The 25,764-nt window shown below is 32.0% G+C and overlaps 1 pseudogene; it reads left to right on the top strand.

The window, feature by feature from the left end:
• Positions 1-8,217: 8,217 nt before the first annotated feature.
• LOC138856457 (uncharacterized) lies at positions 8,218-8,847 on the top strand (annotated as a pseudogene).
• Positions 8,848-25,764: the final 16,917 nt, after the last annotated feature.

The raw sequence follows: 25,764 nt of genomic DNA on the forward strand, positions 1-25,764 counted from the left end.
AATATTTTTTATTCACAACGGACTTTCACTAAATTATAACTTATTTTTCCTAAACTTTGATGTAAAAACTGCTTTAATTAACTTATGTATGTATGTATGTATTAGGGCGGGTCAAAATAAATTTATGTTTCATTTCACTTGGTACTCTGAAAAATTGGTTGATAAACACCACTAAGAAAGTCACTTCAATTATGAGCTCTGAATTGTAACGGGAAGGTCCTTCGCTTTACAGCTCCCTTTTCTTTTCTTATTATCAGATAGAAAATTAATATCTCGCTGCCAACTTCTTAAAAAAATATCTCGTTTCATAGATTTTATACAGGTTAGGTTAGCAGGTAGTTTTTAGGTCTACTGGTCCTTTGTAATGACAGATGGGGGTTCAGTTTAATTTAAGATTGAAATGATTGTCATACAGTATGTTAACGCGTTTTGCGAACTTCAAGAGCGATTTAAAATCTAATTTTAATACTTCATCTTGCCCTTTGAACTGCGAAGCTTCTAGATATCTCGCCGAGTTCTAGATAAGGCCGAACAGAAGCAGAGGAGCTGTTCCCGCGTCTCGCTCATGCCTACTTCCCTGCACGTCCTGTATGTGTCTTCGTTTATACCCATCCGGCTTGCATTGATGCGAGTAAGTTGTGACCTATCACTACGCCAACAACCGTCCTGCAGTCTTTTCTAGACGTGTAAGAAAAAGCAGGAATGTTCTCTTTCGGTGCCTTTGCACATTATTCATGATTCAGTAGCTAGATGGGCTTTTGGCAATCGTTTTTTTTTTTTTTTTTTTTTTGTAAAGACTAAAAAAGATGTATCGTTTAGATTTCCTATACATTTATAAATACAACTTTCGTTGTTGATTTACGTGAGTACCTGCCGGCGACGGCCTTACCTCACGGTGTTCCAAAACACAACGTATCAATACAATGCGTTGATAAGCGCCCCAAACAATACGAGCTATTTGCAAGTATTTATTTGGATACCAGTGGCAGTGTGTCTGGGTCCACACTACCATCGTGGTATGATTCGAGGCCGACCTAAAACCTCTTCTGTTTTCGGGTACGGAACCCAGTTGCTTTTTGCAACTTTATTTTAGAACTGAAAAAAACAGTAAGGCTGAATTTTCAGTTCTTCCTGCATTTAGGTTTCAACCACAGCCACCACGAATCTCCCCAAAGAGGCCATAACCCAATGAGCAGATTGGAACGAAGTCCAAGGGCTTTCTGTGTAGCCGAAACTACTGCCAGTTGAGCAACCCATTACTCAATGCCTGGTGGAATTTGTCGCTTGAACTTCAAATGTCTTTTTATTTGCTTTTTCATTTAAAGTCTATAATATCAATTCAAGCTGAGTATTATAGCACTATTCCTGACATAATATGCTGATATTACTGAGCAAGGTACATAATAACAGTCATAGTGCATTTGGCCTTTACCGCCTTTTACACCAGGCATGCCTTACCGCGGGTAAATTCTTACCCCTACCCACAGGGGGAACATTTATAAATACAATCTATATTTAGTTTGTTGTATTAAAAGTTAATATAATTATCTTATATGGCATTTATTCCATGATTTAGAAAAGTTTAAACCTTCGCTGATTTTATTAACTAATTTCATGACTCTTCTGAGATTTATATCAGTTATGAATACTCATACAATCATATACCACCTCGTTGCATTCGTTCAAAATATAAACACCCTTTATACTCACACTTGAGGCCATAAATATGTATAAGCACAGTTTGTTATATTATATCAAAATTAAGCGCGCCATTAACTTGTAAAACCAAAGTACGTACCTCAAATAGGCGTAGTAGTAGGCACAAATAGATATATAAACATATTTACATAAGCTTAAACTTGCACATGCAGCATTTAGTGACGTTAGCAGATAAACGCTTGAGCATATAACAAAAAATAAAGAATCAACTATAGACAGAAAAGAAGGCAAAATTAAGCGCAACAAAGGATTTCTGTGGCTTGCGTTAATGCGTCTAATTGTTTTTGCTGTTTTATTCTTATTTTTTTGCTCTTTTTGAGGGGATTTACTTAATGCTTTTACACAGAATTTCATATAATGCAAGCAAATGTAGACAATAGTTCTGCGACATAAGGGATTGGGTAGCAACTTAACTTCCATATCCGGAGCATTACTGCTAATTGTATTCATAAACAGTGCTTTATTGCGTTCGGTATGAGATTTGCGTGAGCTAATTAGTCAAAATCTCTTTAGCTGAAAAAAGTGCATATATTTAATTTATTCAATAGCAAGTTGTGATATTGATTGTATTATGAGCTAAGCATTGCAGTCGCAAAGAAACAAATATACCAAACTCTTAAGGGTATTTTTAATGTCGCATGTTACATCTCTTTGAAAAGCCTTAAAAATAACTTAAAGAAAATACATTCAAACCAAAAAACGATTTTTTTTGTCATACAAGTATGTACAAAAGTTACGGGTTAGTTAATGATTTTAAATTTCTTTAAAAATGTCGAATTGAAAAGCAGAAGCAAAAGATTGTATACCAAAGATTAAATATCAGAAATGGCGGAGAGTTTCAAAGGTTGAAAGAGAGTTTAACATGATTTCCGGTAAAACTACTACATATCCTAGAGAGAATTTTTTTATATAACAGTTGTACAAGTAGGTAATGAAAATATCTATATTTTTTGTATTAACACCTTTTTCACATAACCTCATAATTCAAAATCTGAATAATTCAAAAATCGAAATTTTTGGAACTTTTATTTTTATTTTTTATAAACTCTTTTTTTCTTTCACGAAATTTTACCTAAACTTAGCTTACTGTGTCCCAGACCTTATTTGGGCCTAAAATCGCGGAAACCCTTATTTGCAATCAAAAATTAACAAGTAATAACATCAGATTTTTTAAAAGGTTGAAAGATTTCATATATGTTGAAATCATTACTTACAGATGTTATAAAAAGTATGTACATACATTACTATGGTAAATTTTCTTAAATCACACTAAACGATTCAAAGCTGCTTTTTTTATTGCATCTACCTATTGTTTCATAGTAGCCGCTGTTTAGTGCGGTCTTTTCTTTCTCTTGCCGACCTTAGACCGCCCGTAAATTATTTGTTATTTCATTTTTGTTATTTATCATTCGTTTCCAATGAGTAATATTCTACTGTGATTTTTTTATTTGTTTTGCTTTCAGATTATCTACTATGGTCTATAAGTGAGATTTTTGTGTATTAAATGGCAAGATGATATAGATCAAATCATACTACAGCATTAACCGAATCATACGTTTGTATTCACTTGCCACTGAACTACTTTTTAATAGGAACATCTACAGTAAAATAAAAATAAATATATATATGTTTTGTATACATTATATTATATTTCCATAGGCCATAATATAAAAACTAAAATTTTAAATTAACATGTGCAATAGCTTTTGAGTTACAGTTTTCTAAAAGGCATACTCAATACATAATCCTTAATAGATTGAACTAACAGTATTTTGATCTGATCAGAAATCGAATTTTAGCAGGCCAAAAACAATCAAAATTTTGGGTAAAATTATTTTTTGTAGGCATTGTACGGACCATATCTTCTAGTAAAAAAATTTCTTTTTTTTTTAGATTCCATCTAAAGGTGGAACTTTGCTAAAGCGCCATCTGAGATCACAAGAAATATTTAATTTTAATTCGAAAAATGTTTAAGTTCTTTCTTCTTCTTTAAAAGCATATCTAAATATACCTTTAAATTTTTAAAACAATAAATATTTAATTTTAATTTTTTTAATTCCACGAAATTGTCTGCTTTTAGGCTGTCACGGTGTGCCCCTTAAGTTAAGTTAGTTTGATGCGTTTGAGAACAAATAGTTCTATATGGAGTTCATAAGTACATAAGTGTTGTGCATACCATATATTATATATTTTGTTGGCGTGAACAACAGAATCAGAGAAGACAGAATACAATATTACTTAAATATTCGCTTATTATCTTCCTTGCATGTACAATATATTCATTAGACAATGTGCAAATAACATCTATCATTTTGAGTGCTTTAGGAAATGCTGAAATTTTATGAGCTACTTCATCCGCTTTGTACTATTTGTGTCAGTTGAATACCCGCTCTAAAGCAAACAAACTACTTATACGTATATAGTATATTTACGCATACATATGTAAATAGATATATACATATGTACATATGTATATATACCACGCACATCGCGAAATTCACCAGCAAAATGTTTACATATATCCAGCATGCCTACCCCAGCTTTTGTTTTCCAATAAATTACTTTCTTTTCATATTAACGATATTATGCAGTGAGGCGTAGCATACAAAAAGGCGCAAGTGGACCATTTTCATCCCAAGAACCAAATTGCGAATCAACATATATTTATTGATGCCAACGTTCAATTGATGTTTGATTGTACGTGAGCGTAAATAATATTCGCGCCTTGGCAATTGGTGTATGCGCCGGTGGCAGCGCAACTCATAGGGACTCTTTACAGAAATTTTTGTTGGCATAATTTTCGTTGTGGCAACAAACATACTGTCGATTTTATTTCATTCATTGAATTGTAAATAAATCATGAACTTTGATTAAAACGAAATTAAGTTGGCTGAGTGAAGTATGGTAAGTGGAGGGCAAAACATAAAATTGAAACAAAAAATAAGAAATTAAAAAGAAATAAACATAAAAGAGAAAACACTTTAACTTCGGTTGAACCGAAGCTAGAATACCCTTAAAAAATAAAAATGTTTCCGTAAATGAACTTGGATTTGATCAGTCAGTTGGTATGGCAGTAGTGATATGATCAAAAAAATTACTTGAAATGTTGTACCGTTATTTGGACAATAATCCGTGACAAATTTCGGTAAAATATCTAAACAAAAAAATTAATTTTCTATACAAGAACTTTTTTCTGATCATTCAGTTTTTTATGGCAGCTATATGCTCTCGCGATTCGTTCTGAACAATTTCTTCGGATTGCAGCGTTGACTTAGGCAATAATCCATGCCAAATTTCTTGAATTTTTTTCGTCAAATGAAAATGTTTTCCGTACAAGCACTTTATTCCGATCGTTCATTTTGTATGACAGCTATATGTTATAGTGGTCTGATATCAGCAGTTTCAACAAATAAGCGGCTTCTTAGGGAGAAAAGAACATGTGTAAAATTTCAGATTGTTATCTTGAAAACTGAGGGACTAGTTTCTTATATAGAGACAACCAAATCTACTCATTATGTCAAGCTGTTCAGGGTATAAAATTGAAAGAAAATGAAAATAAAAAATGTGAGTAAACAAGCAAAATACAACATGGGTGCAAAGACCATCAGCAAGTATTTCAGCTCACAGCATTTGATTTTGTTGTTTCTAAAATGTTTCAATAATTAAATTTCAAGGTCTGTGAAAGGAAGCTTTTAGATGTAATTCAAGTTGTTGATAATGAGATTATATTATTAATTTAGCATAGTGAATATTTTAAGACGAAGTAAGATATACGTAAGAAGAAGAAAATTCAATAGTCTCGAAAGAAAAGTAAATTCAGAATGCCACAAAAACAAACATTTACCATTCAACTATTGTAGAACTACATATATTGGACAAAGAACTACAAGTTACTACAAATAATCGCTTAATTTTTCACTGATTTATAACGCTCAACGCATTTAATGCTATATATTTGTTCATAATTTATGTGTCAAATATTTGTATTTGCTTAATTGTCAGCATTTCACTAATAACAACATTTGCGCCTAAATGTACACAATATTTTCGTATGAAAATTTTTTTTTTCTTTTTGCAGATTTTTTTCTGGTAATTTATTTTTTCCCAAACGTATTCGCATTTAATATCATCGGCTGTACCGTTATGTTTAACAGCTAATGATTTTGCCCAACTGCTGCTTGCTTTTGAGACTTCTATAGACATTCACGAAAAGAATGTGCCACCGCTTTGTACATCCCAAGTGCCTTGATTCATTTTTTTAAATCGTCGCTACGCCTCAAAATAGGCAAATCTCTTTTATGTCGCTCATAGGAATTAAACAGATTGTTAAGTTAATGGAATGGAATTAGCACATTGGGTATTCACAAAATTTCATTAAAGGTATTTGTGATTTCATTTTCAGCAAAACAGATTAATTTAATTATATAATGTTGTTGCTGGGGTAATTGTATGAGAGTATGAGGCTGCTTGGAAAATTCTATTTGTTAACTGTAGAGAAAAATACAAAGTGATTGTAAATTTAAAGGGAATGTATGTGCTTATCATGAACGTTATAGGAAAATTGATTTTCAATTGGAAAAGTGGTTATAAATTGTTTCGATTTATATTGTTATTATTTTTATAATGCAAGACGTTCCCATAAGAAAAATGCTTTTCGAAGGCGTGGGTAGTGCTGTAAAGCTTTCACTTAAGCCTAAATTAGAATGAAGTAACAAGAGACTACGCTGAATCCTCGTTCCGATGCCACTAAAATTATGAATTTCGAAAAAAATTCACATAGCTACAAACGAATGCTTATAAACACCCTCAAAAGCTCATAAACAAGCTTTTGCTAAAGGTCTGAAATGTTTTCACTTACACTAGAATATTGCGAAATATTTAATATTTTTGAAAGTGTTAGGATTTTCTGTGTTTTTTTACAATTTTTCTTGACAAATTATGTCAAATCATGTTTTTCTGATACGCAAAAGCTTTTTGATACTTATAAGTGCTCTCTTTGTCATATAGTATTAAGAAAATATTCATCTTAAAGGATAGTACTCCGATTATAATGGTCTCCGAAGTTTTCGATACTATGTTCTTGGTAAAATTTTGTATTTAACTTCCAAATAGGCCCCAACCCAGAGGTCAGCATGCTATTGTCCGTAAGTGTCTTTACAGAAAGCTTTCTATCGAGATCTGAGAACAGGAAAAATTTGTCGGGATCTTAAACCGGAGAACACGTTGGATGCGGAAGCAGTTCTCATCTCAAGTATAACTCGATCTGAATAATATCTTCGGAGATTGCACTGTCGCTGTGGACAATAACTCATGCCAAATTTAGTGAGGATATCTCGTCAAATGAAAAATGTTCCCCTAAACGCCCTTGATTTCGATCCTTCAGTTTTTATGGCAGCCATATGCTTTAGTGGACCGATATCGGCGATTCCGATAAACAAGTATGCTTATATATACAGAACGGCAGGTTTGGAAATAAAATTAGCAAAATTATTTATATACCATACAAGCGCCTAAACAAGGCAAATATGAACTGCGACAGCCGGTGGGAGGTATTACAAATCTACTTAGACTGTTAATTTATATTTCCGTCAATTCAGTTGGATGACTAAAGGAGTAAGATTAAAAGTGTTTTAGGCGTGAACTCGCAAATGCGGAGCAATCAAGAAGACAGTGTTGAGATATTTATAGCTCATCTTCTTCCAATCAGCTTTTGTAACTAATATTCTCTTCTCCATATTTACTATATTTACTATACCCTGAACAGTAATAGTGTAACGGCCAGAATGAAAAGTTGGAGACCCTATAAAGTACATATGGTATATAAATGATCAGCGTGATGCGCAGAGCTTATTTAGTTATGTCCGTCTGTCTGTCTGTATGCACGTAAACAAGTACTTCTGTTTTTTTTCCTGATATTATAGTTTTGGTGCATTCGTTAATTAGTTTTTTTTACATTTTTGTCCAGCGAGTTAGAGAATTGAGTCCGATATACATACACCGACTGCTATATTCAAATTTTCACTTCACACAAACTGCTCGTGTTCCGAAGCCATGGTACTCTTTTTGTTGTATATGTTGGTATACTATAACATTTTTGATTGATTTTACAAATCTATCCACCAAATCAAAATTCATAAATCATTATGAAATATTTATTTCCACTTGAAATAGCTTAGCTTGTTATGAGCTATATTGAAAATAATTGTTGTGATTATTGAAATTTTGATAGCAGGTTAGAGAAAATATACTCGTGTAAATAGAATTTGATGCGTTCATTTTGGACACAATTACGGAGGTTAAATTGTAAAATAAGAAAATATAAAATTTACTTCGGCAGGAATATCAAATCATCGTTAATACTTTTGGACCATTGAAGGCAAATTCAAATTCCTAGAACACCTCATTAAATGCATAAAACCGAGTATTATGCTGGCTAAAGCAACTTTGGTGAGACTATTCTTGGTGACTTCATTTTTGAAACTGACAATAGCTGCTCAAATGGCATTTACGAACGTCAAATGCAAATCGCTTGATACAAACTGTGCGGATTTCAGCAAGTGCCGTTTGCGTGTAGTGAAACGTGATTTGAATGAAATCTCATTGTATGTGAAACTTCTCCAACTACCAGTGGTGAATGTAACGGTGTGTTTGAGTAATTTTTATATTTTCAAAACTTGTATAACAAACAAAATTTAGTGTTGAAAAACTAATTAATTTTATTTAAATCGCCAATGCACAGGTTCAGCTTAAATTTATGAAAAACTCCAATGGCTATCGTCCTTATGTTGGTAAGGTGAATTTCGATGGCAGCAAATTTTTGTAAACACAAAAAAATCCCTTTGTGAAGTATTTGTACAGTTTCTTACATCCCTGCACGAATTTCAATCACTCGTGCCCTATAAATGTGTGTAAAAAAGTTTTAGATCAGCTTCCACACCTATTCACAAATGCATGATTGTTTTTCTTTCCTTGTAGCACAATATTATTGTGAAAAATTACCGCATCGATCAAAAACTTTTAAATGGTCCTGATATTTTTCCAACCGGAGAATATGCCTTTTTCAGCACATGGACTTTGAATAACGTGAAGTGTGCAGTCACGGAATTTTTTTTCAAACATCAAGAATAATATGATAATTTTTATAAATTTATGTATTATATATTGAATATTTTAAATTAATAAATTAATGCATATCTTGTTTTTGTTTCCTTTATTCTTTATATTTATTTATTTTCTTACTAATATATGTACGGTACTGTCCGTCGCCATATCAGTACAACGATCTAGTGGGACAGTTTAAAAAAATACGATTATATACATGCGATATATACTGTATCTATTGTTTTAAAATTATAAGAGCATATTTATACATATTTTTAAAACATGCAGTAAAATTTTTGAAGTTTGAAAAAGATAAAAAAAATTTCGATTTAAAAAAAATTCTCCTCTAGAAGATAATATCCGCATAAAAGTCATTCAATTTCAATTTCGGTTGAAAAAAATAGTCATAAATTGACACAATGGTGGGGTTTTTTAAAAAAGTTGAATTTCAAACAAAATTTTGGTCGCTTTTAGCCTGCCACAATCAGATATTTGTATGAGATCAAAAGATTGGTCATTGTATGGAGCACTACAGATCATGCAGAACAAATTTTTAAATAGATATACCCCTAAATATTTAAATTAACTGCTTAAACAAAATACCCTTTATTACAACTTTCATTTTTAAATTCGGTTTGGAACTCAACCTTATATTATGTACTAGATCCACTCAAATATTTAACACAATTCACCGATTTCCGGTGTTCTATACTGGTTTTGCAAAGGACTAAATATAGTAGTCCAAGTGCGATACCCAACTTGAGGCTCAGCCATAGAACCAAAGCTAAATGTGAATAAAACCAGAATTGGCTACATAGTTCCTCCATTTTTTGTTATTAACATAACTTTGTAATATCATACTACTTAAAATCTAAAATTAAAAAATAACAGAGTGCTCTCTTTGTACAAGTAATGTGAGAAACAAAGCTATTATATGGCAAACTATGCTACGTTTTCCTTTTACATAAGTTCTTATAAGGCACAGATAGATAGCTGGCGTAGAACTAGAAGTGTATAGGTAGAAATCTTCTTTTAAGAAACCCATAGAATTTTTTTTTAACAGCAGACAGTGATAATCCCATTTTGGAACTACGCAAAACTTCAAAAACCAAAGTTTGAGCATTGCGAACAACAGAAACAGCTATCGAATATATTAGTATAGATTAGTAAAGATCTATTATTACTTTTGCAAAAAACATTGAAAAATCATTTTACTTCATTACTCTTCCTTCCCCACCTTCTTCGCTTCACATGACCCTAAAAATACTGGCGTGAATAGCATTTAATTTTTACAGCGCTGTTTACTTCTTCGGCAGGCTTTATTAACTCTCAAAAAGGAAACGAAACGTTGGAAACCCTATAAAATATTTATATAAATTTTCGTCTGTATATGAGCGAACTAGTGGCTCATATTTGAGTTATTTTTCTGAAATTTAGCACACGTGCCTTTCTTCCCATTTCTCGCAACTGCCGATATCGGATCACTATAGCATATAGCTGCCATACAAACTGAACGTTTGAAATCAAGTTCTTGTATGGACAAGTTTTTTATTTGGCAAGATATCATCACGAAATTTGACACGGTTTGTTGTCCAAAGCAGCGGCACAATTTTCGAAGAAATCGTTTAGATCGGACTACTATAGCATATAGCTGCCATACAAACTGACCAATTACAATAAAATTATTGTATGGAAACCTTTTATTTGTGAAGATTATTCTAGCTTTTGTGCAACCGAAGTTAAAGTTTTTCCTCTCTTTTTTTATTTACAATTTATTATTGTAGTAAATTTTTCTTTCGAACTCATGGTATTACAAGCAATTGTTACTTTCAACTAAAATCGCTGAGTTTATTGTCATTATATTACAATTGAAATTTTATGCAAAATCATTTAATGACGCATATTAAAATTAATGATGCTAATTCTGTGAAGTAGAGAAGATATTGCATTTAAATATTTGATAAATTTTCGCAAATTGTGCTTTTCCTTGGAGCCTACTTTCCATTTCACTTTGCTGTCATAAAATTGCCTAAATTTTTTCATAGATCAATAACATCTTTTCTGAAGCTTTATATATAAGTATACAATACATATGTATATAAGTAGTGCATCTATGAGTTGTGTATATGTATTTGTTTTCGCTAACTTTTTAAAGTCAAAGTTTCAAATGTAAAGATTGTCAATGAAAATAATAACGTTACTTTGTGAATTGAAGGACGAGTATTTAATAGTTGACAAAAGACTTTAACGCGTTGTTGCACTCTTTGCTCTTCGCTTTTCAATCTTCACTTTTTCCTAGTTTTATGTTTTGCAACTTTCTTGCATTATATAAAATTCATTACATTTCTGCTTTGCGTCATGCTTTGAAACAAAGCTTCTTCTACAACTACAGCAAAAGCAAATCACCAAGTTGTTATCAATATTGAGTTCCGCTAAGCGCTTATCGCAAACGTTTGTGTTTCAGTTCTGTTTAAGTCATTGTTTTACAGCAGGAATTTTATTGTTGCATAAAATTGAAAGTTTAAAATTATTAGTTTCAACGAGTATAATGTTAATCTCCAATAAGCGTTCATACTTCTTTGGCTTAACGTTAAAGTGTAGCTTATCGATAATTTCTAGTGGAAGTAGAACGCTGTGACGTAATCTACAAAATCAATTTAGAAGCTATTAGCCAACTTTTCAACTTATCGCCAACTACAATATTTTTCTACTTTTTTCACATAGCTGTATTAATTAATAATTATTGCCTTTCATTATATTTATTTTTTTATGTTCTTAATATGCACATCAGCCTTTAATTAAGAGAGTTTCGCTTTTGTCATTCAACAGTGCAGTGACTTAACATTTTACTACACGCCTACATTTCGACATATGCCCAAGCAATTTCACCAACTTTTTAATCCGTCGGATTCGTTATGTCAAATGCAGCAGCTGTTGCGGCTCATTAAACCAGAATTCATATTGTGTGAGCATCACTGTGGCATTACCACTCACTTTGGTTGAATATTTAAGCTTAAAATCTCAATTAAAAGCTGTTTAAATGGGTCAAAGTATTTTAACAAGCGCTTAACCCTATTTAAAATAATGAATTTTTCAAGTAATATCTTGAAAGTGGAAAACAATTGTATACTTGTATATACAGTATTGTAATAAGCTGTTAACAATAACCCAAACTGTAAAGTCTGGACATGTAAATTAACACTTTGTTTTAACAAGCAGTTGTCTCAGCCTTTCTTTTTGATTTTTTTTTCTATTTTCTAATATTTTAAGTATACGAATTTTTGAGTTTAAAAAATCTGCCTGCAGTAGGTATTTTAGAAAATTGTATGCTCTGTAAAGATCTGCTAAGTAAAAAGTTTTATTTAAAAGTTATAGCCTTTTTCATGATAATGATTTTTTTGTGTTTTTTTAAATGATTTTATATAAATGCTCAACAATACCTTCTTACTGTATATAGGTTCATTTTAACCCATAAATGCGATAGTTTAGTTTTTTTACCTCACTCTACTATTTATCTTCCAAGCGCTGTAGAAGCTACCATGTGTTCTATCACACTCAAATCACAGCAAATATCAAAACAATTGTTATGTACATAGGTTTAAAATATAAGCTCTGATTGGTCGTTTCTAAAGAATAACGTGATAAAACGTAAAAACATAGTTGCCATGTGTCGCATTCCAGTACTAATTAAGGCCATTTACAAAATAAATGAAGTAAAATGGTTCGAAATGATGCTAGTCTAATGTTGCTAATGCAACTAGTCAAATTATATCACCACAACATATTCGGGTAAAATTATTTTTATAGGAGTAAAAGAAGAACGTTGAGTATTCGCTTATAGAAAAGCTATACTAAAAGTATGAATTTTTAAATGAAACTTGAATATATTGTCTAAAGTTGTCTCGTCCATTTGTTGCATGTCGCATGACGTATGTCGCATTACAGCTCCATATATATTACTGACAAAATGAAACGAATTCCATGCATTTCATGCATTATGACAACACCAAAAACATTCTTCTTCAGAATCTTCTATAGAAATATAGTGGCAAAGTTTTTTAAACATGTTTAACACAAAATCTGTGCTCTTAATTGACATTTGGCTTTAGGAAATGCGAAACTATTTATTTAAACGTTTATTAAAAACGTTTTTAATGCAAGCATATAACTTTCTTCATTAAATTCTACACATTTCTAAAAATGTTTTGTCCATTGAAAGAGGTAAAATAAACTCCCACACTTTTTAAAACAAATGCGCTAGGTTTTATTAATAATTTTAAAATATATTATTAATTATATGTGTTTTTTTTTTTGTTTTGTAGTGTAATATTAATTTTATTATTATGTGCTCCATTTTCTATAACAAATATTAATGAGTAAAGAGTTAGACCACGCTAGAGTCTTTAGAAAAGATTTAATTTCTAAAATTTAATCTGCCAGCAAAGAAAAATGGAATCGAAATTCTGTGTTTCAGACTTTACTAAGCATGTATTTTTATTTATAAAAAAATATTAATATTGGTCTTTATGTGAGATCGTGATTCCAGAAAATAGTGCTATAAAAACGGGGATTTCAATTCACATAAGACTTGTTAGTAATTACAAAAAAATATCAGTACGATTTATTGGTTTATGTAAATGTTAAGCTACAGTCAAAATTTTAAGTATAAGTAAGATATGTGCCATAATCTTCGGATATCATCCTCGTTTTCTAAGAAGCGATTTCGAGAAAGACGCGTTTAAGGTTTTACGTGCTGAAGCTGACTGACTTGAACGTTTTGACTCTACAGCGAACTGGACAGGGAAAAATATTTTTCTTTATTCTATTATTTAAATATTGTTAAGTTTACTTGAAGCCAAAAAACAATAGAAAAACCCAGTTGAGTCTAACCCGTTAAAAATGTAATAATAGTTTATACTAGCACCATGCTAACAAAACTATAAAAGATATTCGAAGCTTGTAATCTGTTACCAATTCACGAGACATCTCGCTATGCTAAGACACGAGGTTTTTTCCAAATATTAACAAATAAACATTAATAAACATTAAATAATTTAATTTTTTTGGTTGCAAGGCTCTGAAGCTAAAACTTATTGCAGTGATGCATTTAAGGCAAGGTCGCGTATTGTTTAATTCAAAAACTTTGGTTAAAATATTTAATTTTTATTTTCTAATCCCGATTTTGGATTAAAAATGAGATTTTAATTTTTTAAACTAAGATGTTTGGAATTAAAATTTGAAAATTGAAAATATTATTTTTTTGATTTGAATGAACGCGAAGAAATGTTATTTCCAAAACAAATTCTGTTTTTATACTCTCGCAACCTGTTGCTACAGAGTATAATAGTTTTGTTCACCTAACGGTTGTTTGTATCACCTAAAATTAATCGAGTTAGATATAGGGTTATATATATATAAATGATCAGGATGAAGAGACGAGTTGAAATCCGGGTGACTCTCTGTCCGTCCGTCCGTCTGTCCGTCCGTCCGTCTGTCCGTCCGTCCGTGCAAGCTCTAACTTGAGTAAAAATTGAGATATCTTTATGAAACTTGGTAGACATGTTTCATGGTACCGTGAGACGGTTGGTATTGCAGATGGGCGTAATCGGACCACTGCCACGCCCACAAAACGCCATTAATCAAAAACAAATAACTTGCCATAGCTAAGCTCCGCAATAAGATACAAGACTGTTATTTGGCACACAGGATCAAATTAGGGAGGGGCATCTGCAGTTAAAATTTAAAGTGGGCGTGGTCCCGCCTCTAATAGGTTTAATGTGCATATCTCCTAAACCGCTAATGCTATAATAACAAAATTCACTGGAAGCAAATGTTTTTAGCACTTCTATTGACGGTGTGAAAATAGTTGAAATCGGGTGGCAACTCCGCCCACTCCCCATATAACGGTACTGTTAAAAACTACTAAAAGCGCGATAAATCAAGCACTAAACACGCCAGAGACATTAAATTTTATCTCTGAGATGGCATAAGATGACTTTATAGGAACCGCGTTCAAAATTAGACAGTGGGCGTGACACAGCCCACTTTTAGGTGAAAACCCATATCTTGAGATCTGCTTAACCGATTTCAACCAAATTCGGTGCATAACGTTCTTTTCATGTTTCTATGTCATAGTGCGAAAATGGGCGAAATCGGACTACAACCACGCTTACTTCCCATGTAACACCATTTTTAATTCCATCTGATTCTTTCACTTTCCACTATGCAAATCAGGTAACAATGATTATATCGGGGTAAAACTTTGCGTGAATAATGCAATTAAAGTATGCCACCTTTCGGCCAAAAATTGTCTAAATCGAACCAAAACTGTTCATACCCTTACGTACTAAATATGTGGACCCCAGTGCCTATAGTTGACCTTCTACCGAAAATATCTGTCAATCCACAAAGAAATCTCAAACGAGTATACCATTTGACTTTGCGAGAGTATAAAATATTCGGTTACATCCGAACTTAGCCCTTCCTTACTTGTTAATTCTTAATTCTATGCTTAAGACTAAAATTTTTCTTTTACAATTTTCAATGCGGTAGTTGGAATTAAAAATTAAAAATAAATAAATTAATTTTATTATTTATTATTTAATTTTTTTTTTTTAATCCGGTATGCGGGATTTGATTCAAATTTTCATTCAATAATTTTTTAAAGCGTTATTTGCAACACTGATTCAGGAACGCGTTAATTTCTGAAAAAATTATTTTGGACATAAATGAAAAAGCAATATATGCTATATATGAATAAAAAAAATATTTTCAACTATATTCTTCACTAAGAACTTAATTAACTTTTCAATAAACTACTTTTCATTCCTTCACTATTTGCATACAGCACTTCCATGAAGCTGAATGTAAAAATGCAAGAGATAGTCCTTTGCTACCTTAGCCCCAGTTGTTTTGTCACATGTTTGCTTATAACCAAGACTGTTGTTGTTATTTGTATGTAATATTCAGAGCACGTGCAGCAAAGGGTAAGTATTTATAAAAATTCACTCAACAGGCGCACAGCAAATTCAGCAGCCAGCAGTCTAAATGTATATGCATGCACGCTCAAAAGCACATAAATATTTACCAAAAATATGTGCTTGCTTACTTACTGCTAAGCTAAATAACTGTAAAAGGCCATGCTGTCGTAGGAACACACTCGTGAGGCATGCTTTTATATATAGATACATCAAAGGCTAAGTGCGAGCGTATGTGTATATATACATATGTATATATTTATATATATGAAAGTATCTGTTTGGCGTTGCAAGTGGCAAAATGCGAATGAAATAAAATTTGGAGAAGCAACAAACTTAAAATACATATACATATAAAAGCCTACACGTATTCCTCGTTACCTAGAAATTCAAGCATAAGATTTTTATTTTCTGTGCCAACAACAAATACGAGTATAATCATTTTACCGCTACATGCCTGCCTCATTTTTAGTGCGACTTTTCCTTCGCATGTGTGTCTGTGTGCCTGCGTTTTATTTGGCAATATTCTTACATAAATTCTCGTTGCATGCTTATTTTACACAAACACACATACACACTCACACACAAAAGTACAGACGTGCGTTATACTCGGTAGTTATATGATTTGTGTGATTTTGCTGCTCGAGCGCACTTGTACTTGTATGCGTTTTCTTATTTTCAGTTTCCCTAGTACATTTGCATTGTGTACGTTGACTTTTGCAGTCAAAAATTCACTCTGAAATTCTATAAAAACATTTTGGCGTTATGCAACAGCAGTCAAAACATCTCCACTGGGAAAGCACAGCTTATAAATGTAGTGAATTTGTTGCTTTTGCGTTATTAAGAATTTGCTATACAGCTGCTAAATATTTTATTTGAGCATTCGCAAAGTAATGCGTGGGTTGAGGCAGCGTAAGGCTATATGCATATCGTACCATAACTATCAGTAGCAAGCTATAATGCCTTTCACACATGTGTATTTCTTATAGTATAAAATATCTTATTTTGATTTTTATTGGCCAATGTATAAGGCAGCTATATGATCTAGTGATTCTATCTAAACTATTTCTTCGGAGATTGCGCCGCCAAGATCGTGCAATTTAACGTCTCTAGACTTTTTTCTCTGCAGATATGTTAAATTTATTTAAGAAGTAGAAATCGTAAATTGTATTATAAAAATGTTTAATATTGTCTAAAATGATATATTTACTTATTGATTTACCAAGAACAACGACTCCAAACAATGATTCTAAGTCAGGACGTTTTAACCAAAAGCTACTATAAATCTGCTTTATATATATAATATAAATATATAACCACATGTTTTGAAAAAATCATATTTCACCATATTAGTGTTCGAATTATTTGATGTACCTTCTGATCAAATTTTACCCGGACTGACATACAAATACATTTTCACGTATTTTAATACAAAACTTTATTATCGGTTTTAAAATAGGCTTCAATGCCCATACAAGTATGACAATGATTAATAAAATTTTCCACACACTCGTTATAGGTCTCGGCTGAGATGGCTTTCCGTTCCTTCAAATAGTTTTGCTTTTTTCGGTTTCGGTTCGTTTTTGGTGCGTCATTCGCTGGATTGTTCGCCAGTTTAGACGTCATATTCCTAAATGTGTTGCGTTGATCTAAAAGAGTTGTTGAGATCCTCTGCTAACTCGCTGATGCCAATACGTCGATTTTCAAGCACAGTTCATAAGAGATCTTGAGGTCCTCTGCTACCTCTCAGATTTTCTAGCATTGTTTCTTTTACTTTTTCGCTGAGATCGTCATTACCAGAGGTGCATGGATGACTCGCTTGAGATAAGTTTTCGATTACTTCTCGACTTCACTGAATGCTTTGTGCCACTCAATTGCTTGTGTTCGTGATAAAGTAGGCTCTCCAAAACACTTCTGGACCATTTTTAACGATTTGAAGCACAAAATAACAAGCTAACTCGCTGTTACTTTTCGCCATATAAACATACAGCTACCAAAGCACGATTGGCGATCAATCCTCACACAAACATAAAAATGGTTTTACCAATCTTGAATGATATTTTACATTAATTTCGATCAGTTGTTAAATTTTACTAGTTTGCACATAGTTTGAAAAACTAATATGCCATCACCTTCAAATTAGAAATGTTTGATGAAATATGTCTTCAAGGTCTTTGAACTTTAATCTGAACTGATGAATTCATCACTATCTTACAACTTCATCAAAAGAATTCAGAAAAAATCTATCTTTTATTGTTCCCAAATTAAAACATAAATCTCCGAAGAAAACTACTTACCTCATACGAAATAATTCTCTTCATACCATTGCTATTCCACAAACAACATAAGCTCAACACCGGATAAATACAAAATGTAAAGAACAAATGCACAATCATGGAAGACAAGTGAAAAATAAATGAAAATCTGCAGGAAATAAGCAAGCAAATTTTAAAAGACAAAGTTTAAATAACATTTAACAATAAACGCGCATAATACACACACATACACAGAAATTAGTACAAAAATTGTGTGAGAAAGAGAAGAAGCAATTTTCAAATCTGCAATAACTACAACAACAGTTAGTACTCCTGGATAAAAGTGAGAGTGTAACTCAGCCCATTAGCCAGCCAATTTTATCAGCTTTTCTGCAAGCATTTTTGGCAGACAAGATATGTTGTAAGCATACTTACATACATATATAATATATGTGTATATATAATATATAAGTGTCTGTGCCTGTACGTAACAACATATGTCTTGTGTGTGAAAGTATATGTTGGGGTTGGGAAATTTTTGGGAAAAGTAGTGTTGTTGTATCAGCCTCATATTGAAGGGATTTTGGGAGCTACTTGTGGTAGGCAGTGTGTGTTGCATGCACCAAATTTGTGTTGACAGAGTGTGGGGTGTTGTGTGTGTCTAGCATATGAGTATGTATGTTGGGGATTTTTGTTATTTTATGTGTATTGTCTGTGAAGCTTTGTGTTAAGACTTATTTGCCTCCACAAGCATATTTCCTCATGTGTGGATTTGTTGTATACAACAACAATTTTATTTTCAAAAATCCAAAAAATGTAGAGATTCGTTAACAGCAACCTGGGATGTTTATATCATCTTGCTGTTGAAATATGCTTACCTGGTAGTGTGATTTTTTCGAATTTTTATTTCGCCGAATTTTTATTCAAAATTTTTTTACAAATTTTATTTTTTTTTTGAAACTGAAAAAAGTTTGTAAAATTTTGTTTGTGTTCCTGATAAGTATTCATTTGTATGTATGTAACAGCTATCTCGAGTTAATGGCACACATTTTGCATATATTTACTCACATGTGTTGATGTATTTACTCACATGTACGAAATATATACATATATAGCACAAATATATGCTGCAATTTATACCAAGCATTCAATAGCCTTTTCGCAAGAAATTGACTAAATTGTGTTTTTGTTTTCAGTTGCTTTATTTTTGGTTGGTTTATTTACTACAAATATCCTTATCCTTTAGTACTTCGTAGTAAGCATAATAAAAGTTTCTAGTCTCAATGGAAGAAATTTAGTGGCGTCAAAGGAATAATGGCATATGGTCGCTTTAGGTTACTAAATATATTTATTTGATTTCTCTCCTTAGCGAACTAGACTAAAATAATATTTCGTTATTAAACCTTTTCTTCTATAATGAGGGTCCAGAAAATGTATCCATTAAAGGTACATGTGGTTTTCAAGAAGTAATAAAGCGCATATTATGTTATGACAAAGAATTTAGCATTTTTATAAAGATAGGAAATTATCATTATATTTTAGAAATGATTTCGGGTAAGTGATCATTCGGCTGGCTCGAATAAATTAAAGCCGAGAGCCTCAATTTTCGATCATTTGAAGAAATATCGACCATTGATTCCCTCTGTCCATAGAGCATACCAAACGGTGACTCTTTGACGATGTAATGACGTCTCAACAATGACTCGTGCATTATCATCACTCCAAATGCGACATTTGGGTTTCTTAACATACCTATTTAAGCAAAAGTGTGCTTCATCGTTAAACAAAATTTTCTTATGCGAACCGAACCATTAGTTTCGTAATAAATAAGCACGATTTGCAAACGTTGTATTTTTACTCAAAAAGTATCAGTTCTTTTTTAAATGGTAAACCAAACTGAGTAAAAATTAAGTAATAGCTGTGAAAAAGACCAACTCCGAAAAATGTATTGCCTCATTGAAAACCACACGCTAAAAAAAGCACACGTTATTTTTTTATTTCAGATGGGTAATTGAAATAGTAAACTAAAACCGGAAAAATTCACATTGTGTCTAAGACACCAAATAAGCAACTTCTTTTTAAACACATCTCGCAAAATTTGGACAAAATATTTTACCGCGCTTTTACTAAATTTTTAATTGTAAATAAACACGTTATAATATTTTGCCTAATATATTATATTTTTACTTTTATGATATATAAAAAATGTATACCAAAATCGTCTACATTAAGGACCTAGCAAATCTACGAAAAGCAAAATCATTATGTTTTTGATGGAAGGCAACTATGTAGGTATATTCCAAAATACTTTTAAATTTAAGAGCTTTCCAAACATTTTACTATCTTTCTCAAACATTTCTTCCCTAATCATTTTACTCAAATTTGAATTTTATCGATTAACTATATTTTAAAATATGGCTGAATATAGCCTTTCGAAATATATTCCGTTTATTGATTGAATTGGATAGACTTTTTTTTTGGTTTTTAGAAGTATGCTCATTTTAGATGTGAGAACCACATTATAGCCATATATCAATAGCATATTCTAATGTAAGGGATCAGCATCCTCTTGGAACAGTAGCAACTCTTATTGTTATGTTTTTGTGAATATCTCTTGGCTCTACCAGATTTCGATACATCTGCTCAAATAAAATGCGAATTTTTGTGATAAATTCAATTGTCAAAAGTTTATTTAGATTTATTTGATGCATTTTACACTTACCTGCACTTATCATATCGCAATATATTGCTTTCAACTCTCGACGAACTCTGTGCACAAAAAATATATGAAGTTGATTTCTAAATCACACCGATTTAGCGATGAGCACAGTGTGTTATTAAGCATCATCGTAGTCATAATTAACCAGAATATCGCTTTATAATTCATAAAATGTTTAATAACATATGATCGCCTATATTCCTCCCTGTATCTAAATTTTCTTAATATTTCTTAATTAAAAAAAAGCACATTTCATTTAAATAAATAATATTTATTTTTTTGTTTATTTTTTAGATAACCAGATTTTACTGAAGGAAAAATCGAACGCGTTTCAACCGAAACAGTTTTCAGCCACGAAGTGCATTAGATTACTTTAAAACAGTTGCTTTGCTATAAGAATGCAAATATAACCACCACTAAATCGGTCTGCATCATAAAATTTATTTATGTATTTTAAATAAAATTATTAAAAATAAATGTAATAAAATTATTTCAAATCGTTTAATTATTTATTTCTTGGACTTTTAAATTTTTTTCAAAAAAAAAATGTGTATAATTTTATTTACTTAGTCGCCTTCACAGACGGCGCTTTGCTCATATACACTCACACACATGTACGCTTAGTTTTTTATTGCACATTGCATCTCTTGCATCCCTTACGATCGAATCGATCAGCAAGCGCTACTCTGGCATCCATCAAATTCACGTTCGCATTTCCTAAGTAAATTTGAGAATTGACACCAGGCGCCCAGAGCGCCCAATAGGCAGCCGCCAGCGCTGGAGCGGAACTTAAAATGCCGATCTGTTGCATAATCTAAGGCGCATGAAGTACAGTACGAAAGGACAGGGTGACGTGGCTGAAAAAATCTTCATATATGACGCCTTTTAGGTATGCAACACAATTCTGACTGAGTAATATGTACTTTTGACTTCCGCTCGAGTGGCGTGCTGCTACTTGCTGGGCTTTCTGCGCGCCTGGTGTAAATTGACAAATTTGCTTGGGAAACGCGACCTTTGATTTTTTTTTATTTGAATTTGAAATCGGTTCGATCGCAAGGATTTGCGCTAGCTGATGAATTGAGCTGATCGGAAAATTTAAGAAATGAAAATCAAATGCTCTACGGAACCAAATAAATTAAAATCAGCTCCGAACCACAAAAATTGGAGAAATTGCAGAAATAAGTATTCGAGCAGCTTGAAATAATTAAATACTGTTTATTTAAATTACATTAAGGTTTATAAGGATGCAATTAGATTTAACTATTTACTAATGCATATTGTCTTATAAAGGCATGAATTACAGAAAATTTATAATTTAAAATTTTAAAATTAAAAATGAAGTACTTTTTGCAATAAAATATTTATTTTGTTTATTTAAAAAATGTTTAATTATTTTTTTTTTTATTGATTGTCTCAATAGTTCTTTACGCTATATGTTATTTAATTTATGGATTATGGATACTTACTATAATCATATCACAAAAATTTTGAGACGTTTTTATTTAATTAGTGTTTTTTTTTTAATATATTTAATTTATTAAAATAAATTTACTCTCTGTTCAGATATATGTATTTATAAATTTTTATATAGACTGAGTGCGAATGACTTTCCTACACGTTTTCTTTGATTCCGATGTTCCTCTACTTATTCAGTATATATTGTTATCGTAGTAAACTCACAAGACCTTGGAAAACTTCTTCTCCAGATGCATTATACCTTACCTGGCTGCAATAAATTAAATGAGCGATATACAAAATTTTATTCGAAATTCACATTTTGCTAACGCCTAGCCCTCAAACGATTCGCTCATTGATCAATAGCAGCACGTACAATTTTTACCGTAGAAATTGAGCAAAGATTTTTTGAGATTCTTAAAATTTTTGTGGGCTATTCGACAAGCCATCTTCACCAACTCTGAACACAAATTGTAGTTGAATGGATACAAATCTGGACTTCCACACCCAATTCATCTACAGCTATGAAACCAGGAATATCACTTTAAAATCACTGCTGGGTGGTTTTTGACTTGTGTGTTGTAGCAGAATCTTGGTGGAAACAAACATCCTGGTAGTACACTCTTGCCCCAGTTTTAATCCCTTTTTCATAGAAGTGAAGTTGTGTAATGCCTTTACAGGAGACTTTCTATCAAACCATTACAGCAGCTGCATGGTGGCCACGTTGAACCCGTGGAATAACATTTTTTTTTTCGTCTATGGAAGTTTTTGTCTTTTTGCTTATTAGAAACAATGATGTCGCCAACTTCTTAACAGTGAACAACCTGTAAAAAGGGTACTTTCATGCCGCTGACGGCGTGCCACTGAAGAAGTCGCAAGCATCTGTTGAGCCTAATTTGCTTCAAGCGAATTGTCAGAAGATGATCAGCTGACCGACGGTAGGCTTTCATGTGGTGAGCATCTCGAATAAGTCTTGACATTTATCTGGGAGTTGAATGGATATATCTATTTGCTTTGATATAATTTTCCTCTCTTTCTGTCTTCAATTGTAGACGTTTGAGAAACACGATCAATAGTGTGAAGAATCATTGTAAACTTTATAACAGATTTTATGGCAAAACTAAGTACTTTTGTGATTTATATTTAAATAGATCTTCTACCACGTATCAATGACCCACTAACCTTATACAGATTCAGTGAACCTCGCCAAACAGTCAGATGCATACAAAATAAATGAAACACACCACTTTTTGCAAAAATTTCCCACTTTATTTTTAAAATTAAATTACCGCAATTGTTTTAGCAAGACACCTTCCGTTTACTGCTCCGAAAAGTGGTTCGCTATGTGGGTGCCGCCTGAAATAAAGTAAATAAAATATTATTTCCCGCTTTGACCCAAACTGGTGATTGGCCTAAATTGAATTTGTTAGTTGCACTCAGGAGCAGAGGCCAGACCAACACGCTCAGTGGCCTCTGAGCACCTGGTAAATTTGAAGCAATTTTTATTTTTATTTAAAAAAAATAATTTAGTTAATTTTTTGTTTTTGTTTTGTTTCGAGTAATTTTGTATGGAAAGAGAGAGAGCGAGGGATTTGTGGCTGTTAAGGCCCAAATCGCAAGGTGAAAATTATTTTTGATATAAACTCATAAACACTCACTCTCCAGGCAGTATATGGTATATCTGCCAAAAATATCGCAATATAACTACAATATTTTTTGGCAGTTATTTTTAGCTCTCTGCCAGTATTCTACGCTCTGCCTCCACATTTGCCTACGACTACTTTATCTTAGCGAATTTTCAAATGCAATAAATTTTGCCAAAATGTACGAAAATTTGATTTATTGCAAATGGGAATATGTAGATCCTAGCCATGTAGTGTAGTAGATGTATAGCATATGCATCTATGTATATAAGTATATATGTATTCTAGTATATAAAGCAGTCATAGCTGGTATATGCCATATAAAGATGCCACCTGACGAACTGTGCCTGGGCAGATAATCTTGAATTCAACTCTAAAGCATTCCAACTCATGGCCATTTACATACATACAAACATAGATATATAGAAACTTATTTAGAAACATTATGCACCTACTGTGTAGTAAACTAGTAGCAGCATCTCTAATGAAAATTCACTTTTGATATATGTTTGTGAAATTCATAGTAAGCAGATTCATATGCATATGTATGTGTGTATGCATATACTGCATTAATGTTGTATTGGAAGTTATGCCCCCTTTGGTTTGTTACATAGCATTTGGTTAATGTGTGCTTTTGACTGTGGCTGCAATTTTAATTTGTGCTTGCAATTTTGAGTGAAAAACCACAGCAGCTCATATCAGCTTGATTAAGATTGGATTTTCCACTAACGGTGGCATTATTGGAAACTATTTGGATTGAAATTTTATTTTTCTATAATTAATTTTATATAACGTATATTTTGTTTTCTGGAAATTAAAGAAATAAAGTTAATTAAATGGAAAATAGTTAATAAGGAATTGAATTAACATCTTATCTAAAATAATTTGAAATAAAGCGTTTCCTGCTCTTGAAAAAATTGTGCATAGTAGTAGTCATAAATTCAGAATACCAAAAAATTATGCCCTTCCCTAATTTCACACATCTTTTAAAAGGTATTCTAGTCTAGAAATATGAAAAAACAAAAATTTTTTGTTTTCATATTTCGTTGGTTCAGATATTTAAAAAAATCTTCCTAAAAAAAATTTCTCAAAAATCAAATTATTTTCAAAGTTATAGACGTTTTCGTGTCTAGACAACTAGACAGATTTTAGCGCAACCTAACTAAAACCTTAAACACGTTTTTCTCGATACCACCTTTTTCGATACGGACAAGTTCTATTTCTGAAACATCCCGTAATCGTATGATTCAGCAAAAACGAAAATGTCTAAGTTGCAATATTTAAAAAAACCGTGAAAGTTAATTATTAGTAAAAAAAATAGAACTTCCATTTGAGCAGCCTTGTTTTTTAAGAAAAAAGAGATAAATCAGTTTTATTGGTTGATGCGTTAATACCAATTGTAGTTATCATGAAATCATCAATGTTTCCTTTATCAGATAACCACAAGAGTATGAAATCGTGATGACGTGGACGCGCTTTTTCGCTTTTTACTTCAAGGACGCATAACTTTCTGAAGTTATTTTTTTAATTTGTTTGATGTACGCTTGGAACATAAATAAACAAAAAATGCATAGTAAAAATATGAAATGCTGTTTTTTTATCAACTGCTTAAAAATGCTGGAAACAGGGACCGCTAGACTAAACGACAGTTTGCAAAAACATTTTGAAAAAAAATTTTAAATGGAAATGGTTTTATATTTATTGCTTTAATAGATCTATGTATGTGGCTTACTCTTTTTTAAACTTCTCCTCTGTATAAAAAATTTTCTTCTACTACTGAATGTTATGTAATACGATTGTTTGTTATTTCCTTGACCACAGATCTTTACATAGACTTCTGGGAACTTATTAGATTAGAGTTAACTGACAATTTATTTCGGTTTGGCCGAGTTGTT

Source organism: Bactrocera oleae, chromosome 3 (genome assembly GCF_042242935.1).
Source record: "Bactrocera oleae isolate idBacOlea1 chromosome 3, idBacOlea1, whole genome shotgun sequence".
Taxonomy (NCBI): domain Eukaryota; kingdom Metazoa; phylum Arthropoda; class Insecta; order Diptera; family Tephritidae; genus Bactrocera; species Bactrocera oleae.